Source organism: Panthera onca, chromosome C1 (assembly GCF_046562875.1).
Source record: "Panthera onca isolate mPanOnc1 chromosome C1, mPanOnc1 haplotype 2, whole genome shotgun sequence".
Taxonomy (NCBI): Eukaryota; Metazoa; Chordata; class Mammalia; order Carnivora; family Felidae; genus Panthera; species Panthera onca.
The window spans coordinates 204,357,904-204,379,757 of record NC_138346.1 but is presented as its reverse complement, the minus strand read 5'-3'; the positions used below and the strand labels follow the sequence as shown (position 1 = coordinate 204,379,757).

Genomic DNA, 21,854 nt, shown 5'->3' with positions numbered 1-21,854 from the left:
GTATAAATCAGGAGTCAGTGACCAGGGAGACCATGGGCTGAGTCAGTGCAATATCACTGGTGTTATAATAAATCACAGGTAGCCAACTGGAAAACTTAGAGCCATATATAACTTTCTAAGGCTGAAAATTGGTCCCTGAAGGAAAGAGAAATGATTAAAAATTAAAACTATCCATCAATTTATACCTAAAATATGTAACAGATATGTCAATTCCACTTGGAGGCAAATTATTGCAACCCTTCATTGAAACACTGGCAAATTCCTGATACTACTTCTTAACCAGACTCTAAGTAACCCATGGCAAAATGGTATACTGGAAATAGTGAACTGAGAGTACAGGACACCTCAGTTCTCACCTCAATTCTGCCACTAACTACACAGCCTAAGTAAGGAACACAGCAGACACTAAGCAAATGCACTGTTAAATCAATGACCTTAAATTTTGTATGCCTCTAATTAATCACTTGTAATAGCGAACACTTGATTAGAACATCCTTAAAGGTCTCTTTTATGTATAAATTATTTTTTCTTTATTTTTTTAACATTTTTATTTTTGAGAGAGAGAGAGACAGAGCATGCGTGTGCTGTCAGCACAGAGCCCGACATGGGGCTCGAACTGATGAGCTACAAGATCATAACCTGAGTGAAAGTCAGACGCTTAACCGACTGACCACCCAGGCGACCATATAGCTATAAATTCTTTAATAAAAATCCAGGTTTATTCATATGACTGGAGCTGGTCAGAATTTATTATGACTAGTTTTAAAGAAAGCCAGGGTTGGAGAGAAAAAAATAAAAAGTTTTCTAGCAAAAGTAGCAGCATGCACAAGAGTTCTATTGTTAACAACAAATGAGATGGGGTATAATCTGACCTATAATATATGTGTCTCCAAGGACCTTATCAACTCGAACAACGTTAGTGGAGACCTTAAATACTACCTAGTTCAAATCATTCACTTTTATAGGGGAGAAAACGGAGACCCTGAAGTTACATTATATACCCAAGGTCATACTATCTAGCTGTGGCAATGCTAGGACTAAAACTCAAACTTCTCTAGTCCCCAGTCAAATGCTCACTATCTTTCTTGTAACCCAAGACCTCTAGAACAGTGCTACCTGTAGTATGGCAGTTCCTTCAATCAACATATGCTCTTTCAGGACCTCTAGTTCTACTGTATCATATTGATGTATGAGGTAGGCAATGAATTATAGGCAATAGATCCAAAAACTCAGAGAATCATCTATCTGATGAGAGACTAATATCCAAAATATACAGAGAACTCTTATAATTAAAATATAAAGAGACAAATAACCAATTTTTAAAATGGCAAAGGATTTATATAGGCATTTCTCCAAAGAAACATACACCAATGGCCAATAAGCACATGAAAAGATGCTCCATCATCATTAGTCATTAGGGAAATGCAAATCAAAACCACAATGCGATACCACTTAACACCCACCAGGTATGGCTATAAACCAAAAGGACAGTAACAAGTGTTATGAGGATATGGAGAAACTGGAACCCACCTACACTGCTGGTAGGTGCAGATGTTCTGAAAAAAAATCTGGTAGTTACTCAAAAAGTTAAACGTTACATTATCATAGGACGTAGCAATTCCATTCTAGGAATACACCTAAAAGAAATGAGAACTTGTGCCTACACATGAACTTCTATGGCAATCTTTATTCGCAACAGCCCAAAAGTGGAAACAACCCAAGCGTCTTTCAACCAATGAATAAACAAAATGTGGTATATCCATACAGTGGGGTAAAATTCAGCCCTAAAAATGAAGGACTGATAACAATGCTACAACGCAGATGAACCTTGCAAATACTACGGTAAGTCAAAGAAGCCAGACACGATAGTCTACATATTGTATGATTCCATTTATATAAAATGTCTAGGATAGGCAAATCCACAGAGAGACAGAAAATGGATTATGACTGCCAGGAACTGGAGATAGGGGAGAATGGAGAGTGACTGCTAATGCTATGGGGTTTCCTTATGGGGTAATAAAAACGTTCTGAAATTAAATAATGATGATAGTTGTGAATTTTATGGTATGTAAATTATATATATATATATATATATATATATTTTTTTTTTTTTTTAACATTTATTCACCTTTGAGAGACAGAGAGACATAGCACAAGTGGGGGAGGGGCAGAGAGAGAGAGAGAGAGAGACACAGAACCCAAAGCAAGCTCCAGGCTCTGAGCTGTCAGCACAGAGCCTGATGCAGGGCTCGAACCCACGAACCGTGAGATCATGACCTGAGCTGAAGTGGGACACTTAAATGACTGAGCCACCCAGGCACCCCTTTGTTTGTTTATTTTAAAACACATGCAGAGACACCAAAGTGAACTTCTCACTCAAGTCCTTCTGGGGTTGGAAAAAGAAAAATACCAACACAAGGTTGATGTATCGAACTCTCAATGTATTACATGGTGAGCCAGGCATGTGCTATAAAATAGGAATACAGAGAACAAAATACTCTGTTCTTATGATAGTCACAGTTCATTATAAGTAGACAAAAGTGTAACAATGTGCTAAGTGCAACAAGTGCTACAGAAGATGTACAATAACAGAAGTACAGAAGAGACTTGATGTATGAGTTAGGAAAGGTTTCATGGAAGACATCTAAACAAGATTTTAAGAAGGAATGGAATATGGGGCACCTGGGTGGCTCAGTCAGTTAAGCGTCCGACTCTTGGCTTCAGCTCCAGTCATGATCTCACGGTTCATGAGTTCAAGCCCCACACTGGGCTCTGAGCTAACAATGCAGAGACTGCTTGGGATTCTCTCTCTCTCCTTCTCTGTCTGCCCCTCCCCTGCTTGTGCACTGTCTCAAAATAAATAACCTAAAAAAAAAAAAAAAAATCTTTAAGAAGGAATACAACTTCAGCCAGATAATGGGAGCAAAAATATTATGTATAAGTCCATGCTAAGTGTCATAATGGCATTTAGAAGTGAGACAAATCATTTCTGTGGAGTGACTTATAAGAGCTCCATGGTAGAATTTAAGCTCATCTTTCAGAATGAGTAGAACATGATTATGCATAAAAAAGAAAGGCCTGGACCTTGAGATAAACTGAGGAAATAATGAATCACCGGCAAAATACAACTGGAAATGCACATATTTAGCTCAGCACAGCAAGAGTAACACAAAGAGACTGCTGAAATAGCACTGGCTAGTTGCTGGTATGATTTGGGTAGTATTTCAATTTGTTTCTTCAAAAGAAATATTGCCTCAAGTATTCCAGTTGTCCCAGTTCTTTATTGCACATGTAACATCTACATGCCAGCTACCTATCTACTCTCATTTTATCTTTTTTTGAAAATGTTTACTTATTTTGAGACAGAGAGAGAGAGAGCAAGCATGAGAGCAGGGGAAGGGCAGAGAAAGAGAGGGAGAGAGAGAATCTCAAGCAGGCTCTACAATTAGTGCAGAGCCCGATGTGGGACTTGAGCTCACAAACCATGAGGTCATGACCTGAGCCAAAATCAAGAGCTGACCACTCAACCGAGCCACCCAGGCATCCCTCTACTCTCACTTCATCTTTACAACAAGGCTGAACTAAGTACTAATATCCCAATTTTAACGAGGAACCCCATCAACTTCAGGAAGGTTAGCAAACATTTCACAGCACTATATCATGCGTTCTGTTCAGGGTTATCAATTTATTCTCTCAAACCTTAAAACAATCCTAAGAACTAGGTTTTATAGATGAGAAAATCGAGATTCGGGAAAGGTAAGCAATTTGACCAGGGTCACATTGGGAATAAAAGGCAGAACTGGGAATTAAATCAAGGTCTGCATGATTCTAAAACTCCCTTGATATATTATTGCCTCACCTATCCTTAATCATTATTCACTCTAATGCAATATGCTTCAATTTTTATACTCTGCATTTCCAGTGACTACTAGTAGTCTCTTGCATGGACAGGTACAATATACATTTGCTGAAGACACTGTTCCTATGTTTTAGAGCTAAGGGAAAGCTAACAGCCGTTAGCTGCGGAAATCCTAGCCAAGAGAAACCCCAACACAAGGTCACGTCTCAAAATAGAAACGCTTTTTAGGTTTTTCCAAGGAGTAGGGAAGAGCCTCCAATGCCTCAGCAAACTAGCCTGAAAAGAGATGCAAAGAAATCTTTCGTCAAAGAGATGGAACGGCAAGTCTTACCAAGATCTGGTTACAGCAATGCAGAGAGCATGCAGAACATACTGCAGCAAAATCGAGTGCTGACAGCTGAGATGTATCAAGCCGCATAAAACCGGTTTAAAAAAAAAAAAGCTAGAAGCATTTTAAATCCTAAAAATGCCTCTAAACAACTGCAGAAAACTGACACACGACACAAGATTGGGATTCAGTTGAAGCAGGTCAAGAGTTAAATCCATAAAACTCACATGACAGCATCAGCTCATACTAGCAGTTCACGTCTCCCATTCGTTTTACCTTTTCTTCCACATAGAAAAGGTACACTGTTTTTTCTCAGTTCCCAGCCAATCTGATACCCTTCAAATGTTGTTTCTCAGCTTGCTAGATGGTTACACCAGGACATAGGAATGACGCAGCAACATCCCCCTCTAAGAGCGGAAGTGAATCAAGGACTGGAACAAGAAATGAGTAGCTAGGAATGATCTTCCTTCCCATTCCAAACACCACAGACTTGTCCTACTTATACAAGAGAGGTGACTATTACACGACACTCATCCCAAGCCATTTGTTTTCTCTTTCAGACCAGGGTTAAATAACCTTTTAAATTTTATTCCATTTAATTCTGATCTGGTGTCCTTAAGACAACTTGCTTCATGGAATTCTCATTTGTAAAATGGGTCTAAATATGCTAGACCCTAGGGGGGCCTGGGTGGCTCAGGGGGTTGAGCATCTGACTCGATTTTCAGCTCAGGTCATGATCTCACCATTCGTGAAAGCAAGCCCCACATCTGGCTCTGCACTCACAACATGGAGCCTGCTTGGGATTCTCTCTCTCCCTTTCTCTCTGCCCCTTCCCTGCTCACACAAACATGTGCTCACACTCTCAAAATAAATAAATACATTTAAAATAAATAAATGAAATAAATAGGCTAGACTCTAGGCCCTACCTCTCACATAGGAATGTCATTTGAGGGGTGCCTGGGTGTTGCAGTTGGTTAAGCATCTGACTCTTGATCTCAGCTTATGTCATAATCTAATAGTTCGTGGGTTTGAGCCCCACATCAGGCTCTGCACTGATGGCATGCAGCCTGCTTAAGATTCTGTCTCTCCCTCTCTCTGCCCCTCCCGGGCTTGTGCACAGGTGCGCTAGCTCTCTCTCAAAATAAACTTAAAAAAAAAAAAAAAAGAGGAATGTTATTTGAAGGAAATGGTATTTAAGGTACTTGGAAAAGTTAAAAGCTTAACAGCCAACATTTACTACATGTTTACTTCCTGTCATTCTAAGCCCTTTGCATCAACTCATTTATTTCTCACAACACTAGGAGGCAGGTATTACTAACTCCATTTTTCAAATGAGTAAATTGAGGCACAAAGAGGTAGAGTTCCTTTCCCAAGTTTACACAAAAATCATGTGGTAGGGCTGGAATTCAACCCAAGCCATATAGTCAGTAAATGTGAGTGAATATTACTAAAATAATATAATTGTAACATGTAATGAAAATTATGTTAAGATATTATAACACATGGCTTAAGGAAGCAAACACAATAACCTAGTCAAACATTGAATATATGAATTATACTTTGTTTCCACCACTATATACCTTCATGTGTATGCACTCTTGATGTTAACATGTAACAGATACGTGTATGTGGAACAGAGACTCTGGAGTCACACAAACCTAGTCATACAATATGTCACTTAATAGCCGTATGGACAAGCTGCTTAACTGTGCTTCAGTGTCCTCATGTGTAAAATGGGGATAGTAACTACCAGACAGAATTATTTAAGGACTCAATGCGTTATAAAATCATCTGAGAATAGTGGCTGGCATAGAGTAAGTGCTAACCAAATGTCATTAGCTACTATTAATATTATCTCACTCTGCCATTTTACCTGTTTTCCATATGATTTCACATTTTAGGATCTCCATAGTTCAGTCATGTTCTCTAGTAAATTTTTTTAAATTTATTTTTGAAAGAGAGAAAGCACGTGAGCAGAGGAGGGGCAGAGACAGGGAGAGAGAGAATCTCAAGCAGACTCCATGCTGACATGGGGCTCAAACTCACAAACCATGAGATCATGACCTGAGCCGAAATCAAGAGTCAGACACATAACCGACTGAGCCAGGCACCGCTCTAGTAAATTTATAATCCATTTAACACTGCTGCTGATGTGAGCATCTATTCTACCATTTTGAAGTTATAGCTCCACTGTATTTCTTATGTGTCAAACGACATACTGTAAACTCTTATCTCTTAATACAAATTGTCACAAACTTATCAGTACAAATTATCACATTTCTAATTGGTAAATTGACTTTGAGAGTCATTGTGAATGGATTTTTATCAAAACATCTCAAATTAAAATGGTAGTTATCTTTTCAGAAATTATTTACTTCATCTTCTCATTTGACAAATATGAAGCCCAAAGAGTAAAGTGACTTGCTCAAGTCTATATATAGCTAAATAATGACAAAAACTGAACCAGAACCTCCAGACTCAGTCCAAAGCTCTTTATCATCTCTCTAGGCTGAATAATTCCATTTCCTGTACAGGAAGGTGATAAACATCTAAGAACAGAGAATGACTCAAATCTCTAAGGATAAAAAAAATTTCGGGATACAAGCCTTCAATGATCATTTAACACAGCAAAACAACAACAAAAAGTGGCATTACTCAATACTGTTTCCTTCTCAAAAAAATCATGTCATCTCAAAAATTTGCTCTACTAAATTTCTATTAGCCTAACCCACATTTGCTCATGCCAGTACTTCTCAGCTATCTCTACAACTTTCTGAAACTGTCTTGGCAAATTCAGGTCAAAATCCTAACTCCAAACTCCAGGGAACTGTAACAGTACAGTGTTATTATAGCAAATACCCCTAAAAATACATGGGGCTTAGAAATTCTATTATACTGAGATTTCAGTGTAATTATTTTTGCTGTGATAGAATCTGTTTTTCCCCCCAGAAATAGCCTTCCATGAAAATACTAAAATAAAAGAGAAGGCATAAAAATTTTCTCATTAAGGCCACTACTTGATATTCATTAAACTTTCCCAAGTTTTCTGGAGCATTTCAAATCTCACATGAGTTTACCAAAGAACTTAATTCATATCATTCTTTCCCAAAGTCTGCTCTATAAAAAGACATGTCTGGGGCACATGGGTGGCTCAGCTGGTTGAGCATCCAACTCTTGATTTCATCTCAGGTCATGATCCCAGGGTTTGTGAGATCAAGCCCCGCAATGGGCTCTGCTCTGACAGTGGGAAGCCTGCTTAGGATTCTTGCTCTCCCTCTCTTTCTGCCCCTCCCCCGCTCACACTCGCTCTCCTTTCAAAATAAACATTTAAAAATTAAATAAAAAAGACATGTCTGCTTTTATATACTATAGTATATAACCAGAGTCAAGAGCAGAAGTGGGCAATCCATTTTACAAACAAGCCATGCAGGATTAGGGAGAGAGGATGAGAGAGAACAGGAAGACTAGCAAGTCAAATAAATTATTTACTTAAAAGTCCACAGGGTACAGAGCACTATGAGATGCACAGTGCCAACCAGCTCCACCCCTTCTCTGCTAGTCAGTACAGGTCCCAAGATGAACATCAGAGTCAAACAACCAGCCAAGTTCCACGTAAAATGGCCTTACCAGGCTAGATGGGGCCAAACACAAATATTTTTAACTCCTAGTCAAAGAACAGAGGTCCAAGGAAGATGATGATCAATAGCTCCAATACTGAAGAGAGATTAAGGAAGACAAAGGCTATGAAAATGACGGAATATATGGACACTGGGTGTTTTGAAAGGGCACATACGGTAAAGTATTGGGAGCAGAAACAAGACAGGAAAGATATTAAAAAACCAGTGTAAATGAAAAGGCAGTATATAGAATACTCTTTTTTTAGATGTTTGAGAGTAAAAGAGAAAAAAATATGGCAATAACTCTAAAAGAAACCAGAGGGTTTTCTTTATTTAAGATAGAAAAGACTTCAGTGTATTCCAATTCTCAAAGGAAGGACTCAATAAAGAGAGTTAAGGATGAGACAGTAATTGACAAAACTGAGGTACTAGACAAAGTACGTACTAGGAAATGGGATGGGGAAGAAAAGTGATCCATGTGCATCCTGAAAGTCACCAAACACAATTAAAACAGAGGAGAGCAGATGGCAGGAACTTTGAAAAATCAGAAGCCATGCAAAAATGGCAAAACAATGATCTAGAAGTGACAGTGAAGGACTAGAAATACATTAATTGTTCCCACTGTCCAAGGAGTGGCAAAGTATTCAACCAACAAAACTACAAATAATAGCATTCATCAGAGGAAAAAAACTTGTTTTCAGTTATGGGTTATGAGATGGAGGAAATGTTGAGAGAAAAAATTAAGAACCTAGGACTTTGCTCACATTTGTGCACAGGTTCTACTAGCCCCAATACAAGCAGCTGGTAAAGGAACATCAGGAATGAGGTGGAGAGAGGGGGGGCTGAGCTCTCTTTATAATACTGAAGAGAGAGAACGTTGAAGAAATTATCACCAGCACACATGAAGAAAAGCTAAAAACTTTTATGGGTGTGGATGATAGGGAGAATGAAGAGAGGAACATCCCCCAAAATAGTGCTATGTATCAATGACGGCTAGTGTCCAGCACTAACTACATTTTCAAGGGGAATGACCTTCAATCCCACTTTCCCAGAAGCTGGACCCTGAAACTTCCTTAGATTTCATTTGCCAGGCCAGCAATTTGCAGAACTGTCAATAATTGTTTTATTTTCTGAATTGGACATTTTTATAAAGGGTTTATTGAAAGCTGTACAAAAGGCTTTGAGAGACATTATCCAAAAGATAAGTGAATGTCCTTGACTAGAACTATGGCTAGATCATATTTGGTCTTTTACACCATCCCCACTCCCACCCCTGCACATGCAGACAGGGTGGAAAAGGCCAGATAACACCAGTTAATATTTGGGTAGCACTTCACTGATTTGAATTACTGTCTAATCTGGGTAATCTATCTTACCCTCCTCTCCTTATTCCTATTCTTATGACACCTAATCCAAGAACAGAGAAGGAGAAAGAACATAGATTCTGTGTCACAGAGATCTTGAATCCTAACTCTACTTCTCCCCCAGGGACATTTCTCAAACCCTCTCTGAGCTTCAGTTTCCTCATCTATAAAGTAGGAGTAACAATACCTATTTCATGCGGTAGTTTTAAACATTAAATAGTAGACATCAGATCCTGATATATAGTAGATGTTAATGAAATGATAATATTAATCTGTTAATATATAGAGGACAAATTCTGCTAAATGAAAACATTCTAAAGTAACAAAAATTCCAAAAATCCCTCTGCACCTGATAATCTAACAATGGTATTTATTAGGGTACAATTTCCATAACTAAGAACTTATACAATGTTTAGTGGTTTGAAATATACTATACATATTTCCTCTAAATGAGTGTTTCCAAAATAAAGGAAACCTTTTAACTTCCAGTTCAATCCCAAGGGAATTTTAGAGAATCTCAATATATCTCAAATAAATGATGTCAAAAAAGCATGTGGATATAGAGTAACACAGCAGAGAATCTGAGGCAAAAAGGCTAACCCCTTAGGTCCTCCCCAACTTTAGTTAACTAATATCACAAATGCCACCAGCTCTACCAATCTCATAACCTTAGAGCTTACTTTCTTTCTCCATAACATCATTAACTCCTAACTCTCCCTTCTTCAAAACTTCTAATATACTTTTTTTTTTAACTCCTAAATTCAGGTCTTGATAGACAGAAAACCACACCTGAATTTCTACAAAAGTCCTTAACTGGCTTCCTTTCCAATAATTTATATAACACCTCCTGATTAATCAGTCTACAATTCCTAATTTATCAGTGCCTTACCTTCAGTGGTTCCTAAGTGGTAGCAAGAGCAAGTCCAAATTCCTCAGTATAATGTTCAAGACTGTTCATAATCTGAGCATTACCACACTAATCTTATCTCCTCCTAGTCCATAATCTAAACTCTATTCTTGGAGCAGGCAAGTATTCTTTTTTTTTCCACAGTCCACAGAAAGTGGTTTATTGTTTTTAGAATGAAAGAAGATGCTTTCAGAACTTTCAGTAGTGAATAAAAACTGTTAGAACTTGAAAACTTTTCTAAAACATTATTTTTTCAGCTGAAGTAAACACTTCAACAGAAAACTTCCAATTTGCAACTGTGTGGATCCCGAGGTGTCCAACTAGATACAGCTAACCGCTTAGCAACTAGATAAAGCTAACCCCTTAGAAGCGGGGCTTGCGCCTGCGGCCAGTGTACTGAGTGTAAGGTCTGACCTCCTTGCCCTGATGCCTGCAGAGCTCCTTCTTCCCCAGCACTCACTTACAGCTCTCCCTCACCACCCCACGCCTCACAATCCCGTACGGGACCCCACAGAGGAGACACGGTTCTGAGTGGATGGATGGATGGAACAGCCTGGCTGGCATCCAAGCTAATCCAGGCAGAGAAAAATGGTGATCCTCCCTGAGTTAAGTGGCCTGGGAGGCCTCTTTTACAACAGAAGTCCCCACTCTTGGACACCCTCTCCTCCCCTGGTGATATTCCCTGGCACCAAAGCAGTTGTTTAGCAGGAGAGCAGGTGAGAAGGCCTACCTCCTCACAGGCATCTTTGTGGTAGATGACTACCTGTTTAGGTGTGTTTACTTGTTAGGTGCTGTCTATGGGGCAGGCAGGGGGCCAAGCTACTTTGGGAGCAACACAGGCCAGGATCAGCTCATGAGAGACTAACACTATCCAAGGAGAGCCCGAGGCCCCACCCCCACTGCCATTTCAGATCCTAGTCTGGCTGTGGGGTTGGCATGCCTGCTATATAGACCAAGTGGGGGCTCCCAGCAACTACAGATGTCTGAAGGAGGAAAACAGGGCTGCCAGGTCAAGGCTGCCCCAACAGTGATCCTCAAGGGTGGAGTAGACAAGTATTCTTGGGTCCAGTCAATAATATAAGTTTATCCCAACCTCAGTATCTTTGTTCTTGTGTTGCCCTGGCCTGGAAAACCATCCCTCTCCTTTCTGTCTATTCATATCCTATCATTGTAAAACTCTAGTCTGACTCCATGAAGACCTCACAGACCACTTCAGCCCAGACTAATCTCACTAAACTATTACCTATCATCTTGACACAAGTCTGTACCATAACAACAGACCTCCTAGAGCATTTACCACTGTGCCATAGATTGTGACATTTTCACCAAAGAATACTAGATTTTCCATACGGCTAAATTACTCAATATAAAAACTTTCATCTGAGACTATGCCCTTTCACTTAACTGTTTTAAAATGTTCCATCCTTTATGAAACAGTGGTAATTAGACAAAAAGTTAGTTTTTCAATTTTGTGTCCTTACTTAGAAAACAAAAAGTTCTTTTGAAATATGACTGGTTTATGAAATCCAGGCTCTGGAATCAACAGTCAGTATCACCCATTTTGGCATTTACATATGATCCAATATTGTCATGGAACTGTTTGTTTTTTTTTTTTTTTAATGTCTATTTATTTTTGAGAGACAGCATGAGCAGGGGAAGGGCAGAGAAAGAAGACACAGAATCCGAAGCAGGCTCCAGGCTCTGAGGTGTCAGCACAGAGCTTGACACAGGGCTCAATCTCACGAACTGCAAGATCAGGACCTGAGACAAAGTCGGATGCTTAACCGACTAAGCCACCCAGGCGCCCCTGCCATAGAACTGTTTCAAAAACCAGGTACTGTCTCCCCAATTAGAATTTTAAATTCCTTAGAAACAAAGGCTATATATACAGCACTTTTTTGGTCTTTTTGTTTTGTCCACATTAATTAGCCCTGAGTTGAATATAAAACAGGTACTATAAATTGAATAGACTAAATTATTGGCTTTTAAATTTGATGTGAAACTGACCAAAAATGTAAATGAAGCCAGTGTTCCTTGTCTCCTCTCTACCTCTCTTCCATAAAGATTCTCTGCACTCTTCTGGATTATACCCACTTAATGAACAGCCACCTACCTCCCCTATTCCTGCTCTAATCCCGCTCTTCTTGGCTTTTATGATCTGAAATTTTATCCCTCCTACCTTATATTTCTCCCTGCTCTATTAACTGCCTCACTACCAACCCAACTATTTTTCATCAGACTTCTTTACGATTCTGATAGTCTCTTTCAAATCACTTCTGGATCAAGTTTTAAAACAAGCCTAACATAATCATCAGTCCTCAAATTCCTACAAAAAAAAAATTTAGTTGGAAAGTATATCATTTTATAAAATTATATTAAGAATATCTCCTATCATACTCCAGTACAGGTGTGGCAGAAAGCATAAAAACTGCTATTCCTGATATAAACCTACCAGCAACCATTTCTTTGTCACACAAACAACCTAAACTACCTTTGTACTATCTTTAATACTCATTCAGTTTCTGTGTATCTGGAGCAGTCTTCCATTTTAAAGATATTTAATACATCTTTAAGTTTATCAAGATCTAAAAATGATATTCTTCCTATGCTAGGGAACATAAGCCAATGTTGACCTCTTTTACTCAGGGAATAGTGATCTTAAACGCACATAGTTCATAAAATCGTCATGTGCTCATGGTAACATTCAACAGCAAACTCAGGAGTCAAATCCTAGCTTGGCATTCACCAGTTGTGTTGACTTTAGGCAAACTGATCTCTTATCTTAAGGATTTTTCATCTATTAAACGGGGATAATAATAGTACCTACCCCAAGGGATTGTTGAGAGTAAGATTAAATAAAGATATAAAAAGCACTTAAATACAGTGGCTGGCACATAGTCCATAAATGTTAGGTTTTATTATTATTCCTCAATGACTAAGAATCCTTAGAAAATTTTCAATTATAATTCTGCTTATTCACTGATACTAGACACAAATCACTAAGATGGCCTAAATAAGATAAATACCCCCAGGTAATTGGGAAGACAGCACATTTGTGATAAAGCTATTCCAAGGTTTAAAGAGCCAAAAATTAACTACATTTATCTTGCTCAGCATTTAACTTACCCAGTAAACTTGAAACTAGATAAAACCAGAGATTTCTTTATTTTTAGAAACAGGAAACGTTATCAGAGCAAGGTAAATGATACCATTTTTCTATCTGAACTCTTTCAGTCTTACAGAAAGTCTACACACATAATGCCTGGGTAAGTGGGTCAAGAAAATATATTTCACCTTTTAATCATAATGAAGTTCAAATCTGTTCCTATATATATTTGCCTCTCAGCAGACTGTTTTCTTTTTTAAAATACTTACTTTTTAGACAGAAAAAGAGAGACCAATTTTTTTTAAGTTTATTTATTTTTGAGAGAAAGAGACTCTGAACAGGGGAGGGGCAGAGAGAGAGAGAGAGAGAGAGAGAGAGAGAGACAGAATCCCAACCAGGCTCCACACTGTCAGCACAAAGCCCAACACGGGGCTCGATCTCAGGAACCATGAGATCATGACCTGAGCAGAGATCAAGAGTAGGCATTTAACTGACTGAGACACCCAGGTGCCCCAAAAGAAACTAATTTTTAAAGGCTATATGTAAAATATTGATATTAATACAAGATAATGCTTTCATTATAGAGAATTTCAATTCAATCAAGAATACATTAAGCAAGTTATATTCAAACAATGATTTCTATTTATACAGGTTCAAAATCAGTGCTGTTATTTAAGTCATCTTGGGAAGCAAGACTCATCCTACAATGCCACCAAGGCTCAAAACCTTCTTATAATTCTATTTGCAGATGCTCAAAGACAAGCCTTACACACGAAAATCCTAGTGTCCACCTCTTAGAATTACATCTCATGTATTATCAAAAACCATAACTGATTACTCACTTCATTCACCAGACTTGCTTATCTTCAAAAGTTAAATATAACTCTCCCAAAATGAAGACTTGTCAGGATTGAATGTGCAATATGCTCTAAAGGCAAATCCAAAAGAAGTACACCAAACATTTCAGTTTGGAAGTCTCATTAAAATAAATATACAATTGCTTCTTTTTGGAAACTTCTGATACTGGTTTTCAAAAAGCAGTCATATTACCTTATAGATACCCCTCAGAGACAACCATAAAACTACAGCTAACAAAACTGAAAATCTGAAAAGCAGTTCTATGTAAAAATCAGCAAAGTTGATACTGTGGATAATAACTGAGGTTGTTTAATTTGAACAATTCAACTATCATGCTTCCATAACACTGGCTCCCAGAGTGCCTCTGAAGCAACAGTATTTAACACAGTTATTTACATCCATTCTTCTTGAAAATTTACATTTGGTTCAGGCTAGTTTGGGTAAATTGGAATTCTCCAAATGAAGGAACTTCAAAGTTGTCTTTTGTTCTTTTGTTGGTTTTTGTTTTGAGATGGATTTGGGGAAAGAGAGGAAATTATCCTAGCTTAGCTTACCTAGCCTAACACATCCTGCTCTAAGTACTTTGACTGTAACCTATTTACCACATACTTCAAAATTTGATTAATATCCTTCTCCTAGGGGCACCTGAGTGGCTCAGTCGATTAAGCATCTGACTCTTAATTTCGGTTCAGGTTACGATCTCACAGTGAGATCAAGCCGCTCATCCTCAGGCTCTGTACTGGCAGTGTGGAGCCTGCCTGGGATTCTCCCTCTCCCTCTCTCCTGTGTGTGAGCGTGAGTGTGTGTGTGTGCGCACGCCCTAATATATATGTATTTCCTTCTTCTAAAATGGCACCTAGCTGGCTCAGTTGGTGGAACATGTGATTCTTGATCTCCAGGTTATGAGTTCAAGCCCTACACCGGGTATAGAGATTATTTAAAAATAAAATCTTAAAAAAAATACATATATAGGGGCACCTGGGTGGTCAGTCAGTCTTGATCTCAGCTCAGGTCTTGATGTCACGGTGGTGAGTTCAAGCCCTGCACTGAGCTCTGTGCTGGCCTTGAAGCCTATTTTATAAAGTTATATAGATATATATATATGCTTCTAAAGAAAAAAATCTGACATAGAAGTAACTTATGCCTAGATTTTAGCAACTGTCATTCAAAATTTTTTAAAAATGCCAAATCTGACCCTGGACGATTTTGTGACACTGGACAAAATACAAAGCTTCTCTGTGCCCCAATTCCTCATCTGTGAAATGGGGCTAAAATAATAAACAATATACCTATTTCATGGGTGTGGTAAGGATTAAATAAGATTATGTGCCTGACACATGGCGGGCACTCAATAAATATTTATTAAATGAACGAGTAAATGAAATAATGTACATAAAATGCTTAAGATAGTACCTGACAGGGGCGCCTGGGTGGCCCAGTCAGTTAAGCGGCCGACTTCGGCTCAGGTCATGATCTCTCGGTCAGTGAGTTCAAGCCCGGCGTCGAGCTCTGTGCTGAAAGCTCAGAGCCTAGAGCCTATTTCAGATTCTGTGTCTCCCTCTCTCTGACTCTCCCCCATTCATGCTGTCTCTCTCTGTCTAAAAAATAAACGTTAAAAAGAAATTTTAAAAAAAAAGATACTACCTGACAAATATCATAAATAATGTTATAAAATCATTTGTGATCTGTACTTAGAATAAGCAAAAGTAAATGGCTAACAATATAAGTATCACTATCCAAAAATTCCGTAACCAGATTTTTAAATAATTCTTATTTTATAATTTTTAAAAATTATTTTTAAATAATTTTCAAAAGAAAAATAAATAATTTTCAACAACTACAATGGTTTGAAATATTCTCATATATTATCTCACCACTAGTCTCAATTTCCAGTTGTAGGGTCTATCTTTAAGTGATGAAGAACTGACTAAAACATCCAGAAATTGTCTCTCCCTTGTACCAATTATAACCACATAGCCAATATTTGGGCTAAGGGTGAGTCATTCAAGGAAAATAGATTAATAAAGGAAATTAAACTAGTCACTGATGGGCACCTGGGTGGTTCAGTCATTCGACCTTCCGATTCTTGATTTTGGCTCAGGTCAAGATCCCAGGGTCAAGGGATGGAGACCTGCCATGGGCTCTGCCCTGGGTGCAGAGCCTGCTTGAGATTCTCTCTCACTCTGCCCCTCTTTCCCATATGCTCGCTCTCTCTCTCAAATGAATAAACAAACTAGTCACTGAGAAAGCTACTTAGCTTCAACAGAAATTAGTAAAGTTAAGGGTCACCTGAGTGGCTCAGTAGGTTAAGTGTCCCACTCCTGATATTGGCACAGGTTGTGATATGGAGCCTCGTGTCAGTGTGGAGCCTACTTAGGATTCTCTCCCTCCCTTTCTCAAAATAAATAAATAAACATTAAAAAAATTAGTAAAGTTAAAATTAAGCTTTTAAAAATTCTTGAGTTTTTTTTAACGTTTATTTACTTTTAAGAGACAGAGAGAGACAGAGCATGAGCAGGAGAGGGGCAGAGAGAGAGGGAGACACAGAATCCGAAGCAGGCTCCAGGCTCTGAGCTGTCAGCACAGAGCCTGACGTGGGGCTCAAACTCACAAATGCCAAGATCATGACCTGAGCCAAGGTCAGATGCTTAACAGACTGAGCCATCCAGGCGCCCCAAAAATTCTTGAGTGTTTTCTTGTCTGCCCAGTATATAAAGAGGTTATCTGACTTTAGACTAAATCACATTAATTTTAAAAATAATGAAAAGAGGAAATTTTTCTTTTCTTTGGGTAAACAAAAATGTAAAACTGAAACGACTAATAGTTACTGTGTACCGGGCATTATGACCTAAATGCTTCTGTACATTAAATTACTTAATCCTCACAACCACTCTCCCCATTATAAAGATGGAAAAAATGAGGCTTTGAGGCTGCAGAACTGGAATCATATAGTTTTAAATAATCTCAAAAGGTAAAGCACTATCTAATCAAAATCATGAAACTAAGACACAAATAGATAACCAATTGTCAAAGAATCAGAACACAACAAACCACACTTAATAAAAGTTTACTTGACTAAAAGTGAATGATTCAGAAACATACTCTAAGATCTCGTGATGCCTAGAAGCCAATGTTACAACCAATTCTGCTGTGAATTTCTAAGAGATTGGGTTGTGTACACACTACCTTTGTAATCCACTCTGAAAGTCACTTCTTATAATGAATTCCCATAGTTTATCACTTGTCTCCTCACATTTCAAAAGAAAACTTTTAGTTAATGAAGTCCAGTGGTGCTCTAAAGTATGGATAAATGTAAATGCACTTTAATTATACTTCTTATTTTGACCTAGTTGGAGCAAAAAGGGTAAAAAGCAAATAGACTGGTTTTATAAAACATTTATAAAGTAAGTTAGAGACAAAAATAACAGTAAGAAGACTCTGAACAAAATTACTCCAACATCTCTCAGAAATTTAAGTACCTCTGGGGGCGCCTGGGTGGCGCAGTCGGCTAAGCGTCCGACTTCAGCTCAGGTCACGATCTCGCGGTCCGTGAGTTCGAGCCCCGCGTCGGGCTCTGGGCTGATGGCTCAGAGCCTGGAGCCTGCTTCCGATTCTGTGTCTCCCTCTCTCTCTGCCCCTCCCCTGTTCATGCTCTGTCTCTCTCTAACTCAAAAAATAAATAAACGTTAAAAAAAAATTTTTTTTTAAAGAAATTTAAGTACCTCTGCTCCAATGTTTCCATAAAAACAACTACTAAATTACCCCACAATCTTCTGATATAATTCCACCAGAAAAGTCAAAATGGGGCACCTGGCTGGTTCAGTCAGTAGAGCATGCAACTCTTGATCCCTGGATCATGAGTTCAAGCCCCATGCTGGGTGCAGAGTTTACTTAAATTAAAAAAAAAAAAGTCAAGGGGCACCTGGGTGGTTCAGTCAGTTAAGCGTCAGACTCTTGGTTTTGGCTCAGGTCATGATCTCACAGTTCGTGGGTTGGAGCCCCTCGTTGGGCTCCATGCTGGCAGTACAGAGCCTGCTTGGGATTCTCTCCCTTCCTTATTTGCAAGAGTGCAGGCTCTAGCTCTCTAAGTGAATAAATAAACTTTTTAAAAAAAAGTCAAAATAATCATTAAAATACATATTAGGCACCTCTTTAAAATATTTTACATTTGGGGCACCTGGGTGGCTCAGTTGGTCAGCATTTGACTTCGGCTCAGGTCATGAGCTCACAGTCCGTGGGTTCGAGCCCCGCATCAGGCTCTATGCTGACAGCTCAGAGCCTGGAGCCTGCTTCAGATTCTGCATCTCCTTCTCTCTCTGACCCTCCTCCACTCACACTGTCTCTCTCTCTCAAAAAAGTAAATAAACATTAAAAAAATTTTTTTTAAATTTACATTTATCACCCAATTGTACCACATGTATATTAAGTTAAATCATCCCAGTTACTACTAATTTAAATTTGCATTTAAATTGGTTTAAAGTAAGTATATACAATATTAGTACATATATTCTTCTGCCTTTAGTACAAAAGGAAGAAGGACTACTGAGACAGCTTAGTGGCCCAAGTCAGAGAAGGTAGTTTTAAACAGAGTTAATTGGATTGGAATTTTCATTGTTGACATCAAAATAAAATGTTATTCAACAAAATAGTTCAAGTGAGGTACTACCTCATATCTCATTTCAGTTAATAACTCCAATCTGAGAGCATTACACAAGCACTGATTAAGCATCTTTCCAAGAAGGAACGGTGCATAGTTACTTCTTTGCTAGTCACAGATTCCAAAGGAGTATGTGCTTTGTGGCAACAGGACTGGACTCCTGTACTTTCACACCCTAATAATTGTTATAACTCCTGAAGCAGTTGGGGCACTCCCAACCTCTGGATTAGAGAAAACACTAAGCTAAATTCTAATAAAAGGAGTCCACGTAAATAAGCCTGAAAAATTAAAATTGCTACCTCTACATAAGCATCATTATGATCAATCATCAAAAAGTCTACTGAGGGCCTACTATGTGCAAAGCTCAGTGAAAGGAACTGAGGGGAGTACTGGCTAAAACAACTTAGCTTCTGATGAAGAAGCTCTGATCCAATCAGGTAAAGATACAGACTAGTGAAATTAACTAAGAACATAAAAGGTATTGGCATTACAAGTGGCAAGATTTTTTTTGGTGGGGGGGGGGGGGAAGCTTTTGACCCACCAAGGTAGATAAGATACATGCCAGTATACCTTCCCAAGAACACGAGGGTTATCAGCAACAAATGTCAAAATGTTGAGAAGATTTACTTTTGCAAAGTAAATTTATGAAGTCAGCATAGACTTCATAGAGGGGAATTGAGCTGAGCCTTGAAGGATGGAAAAGTTTAAATAGTTAAACAGCATAAGAAAAGAAAAGGACAAATGATAATGGGAACAAAGGTGCTGAATGGGAATGTGATCATTAAATATTTATTAAATACCTACTATATGCCAGTCACTGTTTCAGGTACTAGGTATACACTAATGAACAAAACAGATGAGTTCCCTACTCTTGTGAAGTCTCGTGAGGAAGGCGGATAACAATTATGCAAGCAGATATATATCATTATAAATTATGATAGGTGCTGTGAAGGGAGGCAACAGATGCTAGTAACAGGAATAACGGAAAAGGACTAGCAAAATAAGATGATGAGGGAAAGTATTTCTGATACATCTGCTGAGGCTTGAGGAAGGCAGCCAGGCAAAGAACAGGGAAAAAGAGTGTTCAAGGAAGAGAGAGCCATATGTACAAAGGCCCTGTGGTAGCAAAGAGCTTATCAAGGATAAATAAGAAGCTGATATGATTGAAGACTGGCAGAAGGTGAAGCTGGAATAGCAGGCAGGGGCCAGATTATACAAGACATCATATGCCAAGATAAAGAGTTTGAATCTGATTTTTATTCCAAGCTCTAAAAAACTTTTAAAAGTTTTTGCTACTCACAAACATATTGTTGAATAAAAGGAACCAGACTCAAAACAGTATGCACTGTATGAGTCCAGTTTACAAAAGTACAAAACAGGCAAAACTAATATACACTGTTAGAAGTCACCCAGGGAGGTGAAAGGGAGGCAGGAACTGGAAAGGAACTCAGCAGGGACTTCTGGGTACCAGTTCTTGACCTAGGTGCCAGTTACATAGATACATTCAGTTTGTGGAAAAAAAAAAAAAAAAAAATGATCAAATTGTACATGTGTATTTTTCTAAACATATATATTATATATCTTATATATAACTTAAATAACAAGATATGATTTTTAAAATTTTTAATGCAAGTTTTTAATAATGTTTTAAAAATATTACTCTGTTCAGATAAAATGGGAACAGAGGAGCACACCCAAATATGTTATGATTGACAGATTAACCTGATGGAAACTCTTAGATTCATATAAAATAGGGAAAGGGGTAAGTCAAATAGCCAGCGAATACAAAGTACCATGTTCATAAAGAATAAACACAGGACTTGGGAAGGGAGTTAAGCAATAAAAAATGAGCTATAAATAGGGGCGCCTGGGTGGCTCAGTCGGTTGAGCGACCGACTTCAGCTCAGGTCATGATCTTGCAATCTGTGAGTTTGAGCCCCGTGTCGGGCTCTGTGCTGACAGCTCAGAGCCTGGAGCCTGCTTCGGATTCTGTCTCCCTCTCTCTGACCCTCCCCCACTCATGCTCTGTCTCTCTCTCTGTCAAAAATAAACATTAAAAAAAAAATGAGCTATAAATGCCTTAGAATGAAAGGAAGAATCTCTAGAAATTAAGAAAGGAATAGCTAAAGACACCAATGCCTAAAAGATTAACAATGCTTGTTATCTTTTGGCTTATATTTTAATATGGTTATTTCCAAGCTCTTCCCTTGACCCCTCAACCCTAATACACAAAGAGTATAATGAAAATGATCCCAAACTTGAGCAACCATTCACATATGAGCTCAAATGAATGGCCTCCACCCCTTACTATCTCTGGCAGTAACTGCTCTGAGCTCAGCTTCCTCACGTAAGAAGAGGATAATAACTACCAATAGAGTTATTACTTTCTCCCTATCACCACCCAAAATATTGAGCTGTAAACTGGTATTTTAATTATTATTTCCTAATGATATACTGAGAGCCCATGGTTGCTGAGTTTCCATTCTCAAGACTGACAAGTGGAAAAGAAGGATTATAGAACGGTCAACGTGTAGAAACAGAATGGATAAGGAGAAACCAGGGGTAAGATAAAATGGGGCTGCTTCTAGAAGCCTGGTAACAGAGTTGTTAAACCTTTTCTAAGACAGACTTGAGCTACAGCTCAAGACAGACTGGGAGTGGTCCAGTGACCTGAGAAATTATGAGAAGGAAAAAATAATTTTATGTCTTCCCAAAAAGACACAATTTCTACCTGATGTATTCCTTTTGCGGAATAGTAGCTAAAAGAAGTTAGACACAAACACTAAGGATATTCTGTCATAGGTGGAAGGGCAAGGCCTTCAATTATTTTATAGCATCCTCACCCTTAAGAATTACTTGAACTATAATGTGTAAAGCACTTCTTAAGTAGAGCCAAAGATGTTAAGTTTTATATTTTAGGTGGTAGCATTTCAAAAAGAAAACAAAAATAAAAGTTCTACTCCTTAATCAATCTTTGGGTAATTTTCCCCCCACAACATATATCCCATTGTCCTAAAATGAAACCTGATTCCTCATGAATTTCTTTCCCCTGATATAACCAGGGTTCCTATCTCTACCAGTCTTTCTCTTCTCATACACCTCACCAATAAATAACTATGATGTCCCTGTTTCCTACAAAGTTGGCACACTGACTCTCT

At 38.4% G+C, this 21,854-nt stretch overlaps 1 protein-coding gene across 7 annotated transcripts in view; it reads right to left on the bottom strand.

Annotated features, from left to right (window-relative positions):
• The window catches only part of LUZP1 (leucine zipper protein 1), a 97,429-nt gene that overhangs the window by 64,558 nt on the left and 11,017 nt on the right, over nucleotides 1-21,854 (bottom strand). The window contains exon 1 of one of the 7 annotated variants that reach the window (XM_060626666.2): nucleotides 4,464-4,579. The exons of 5 other annotated variants lie outside the window; for them this stretch is intronic. The gene's annotated coding sequence lies outside the window, so the exon portion shown is untranslated. Of the gene's footprint in view, nucleotides 1-4,414; nucleotides 4,580-21,854 lie in introns of those variants that run through there. One more of the 7 variants, XM_060626664.2, reaches the window with a different exon arrangement.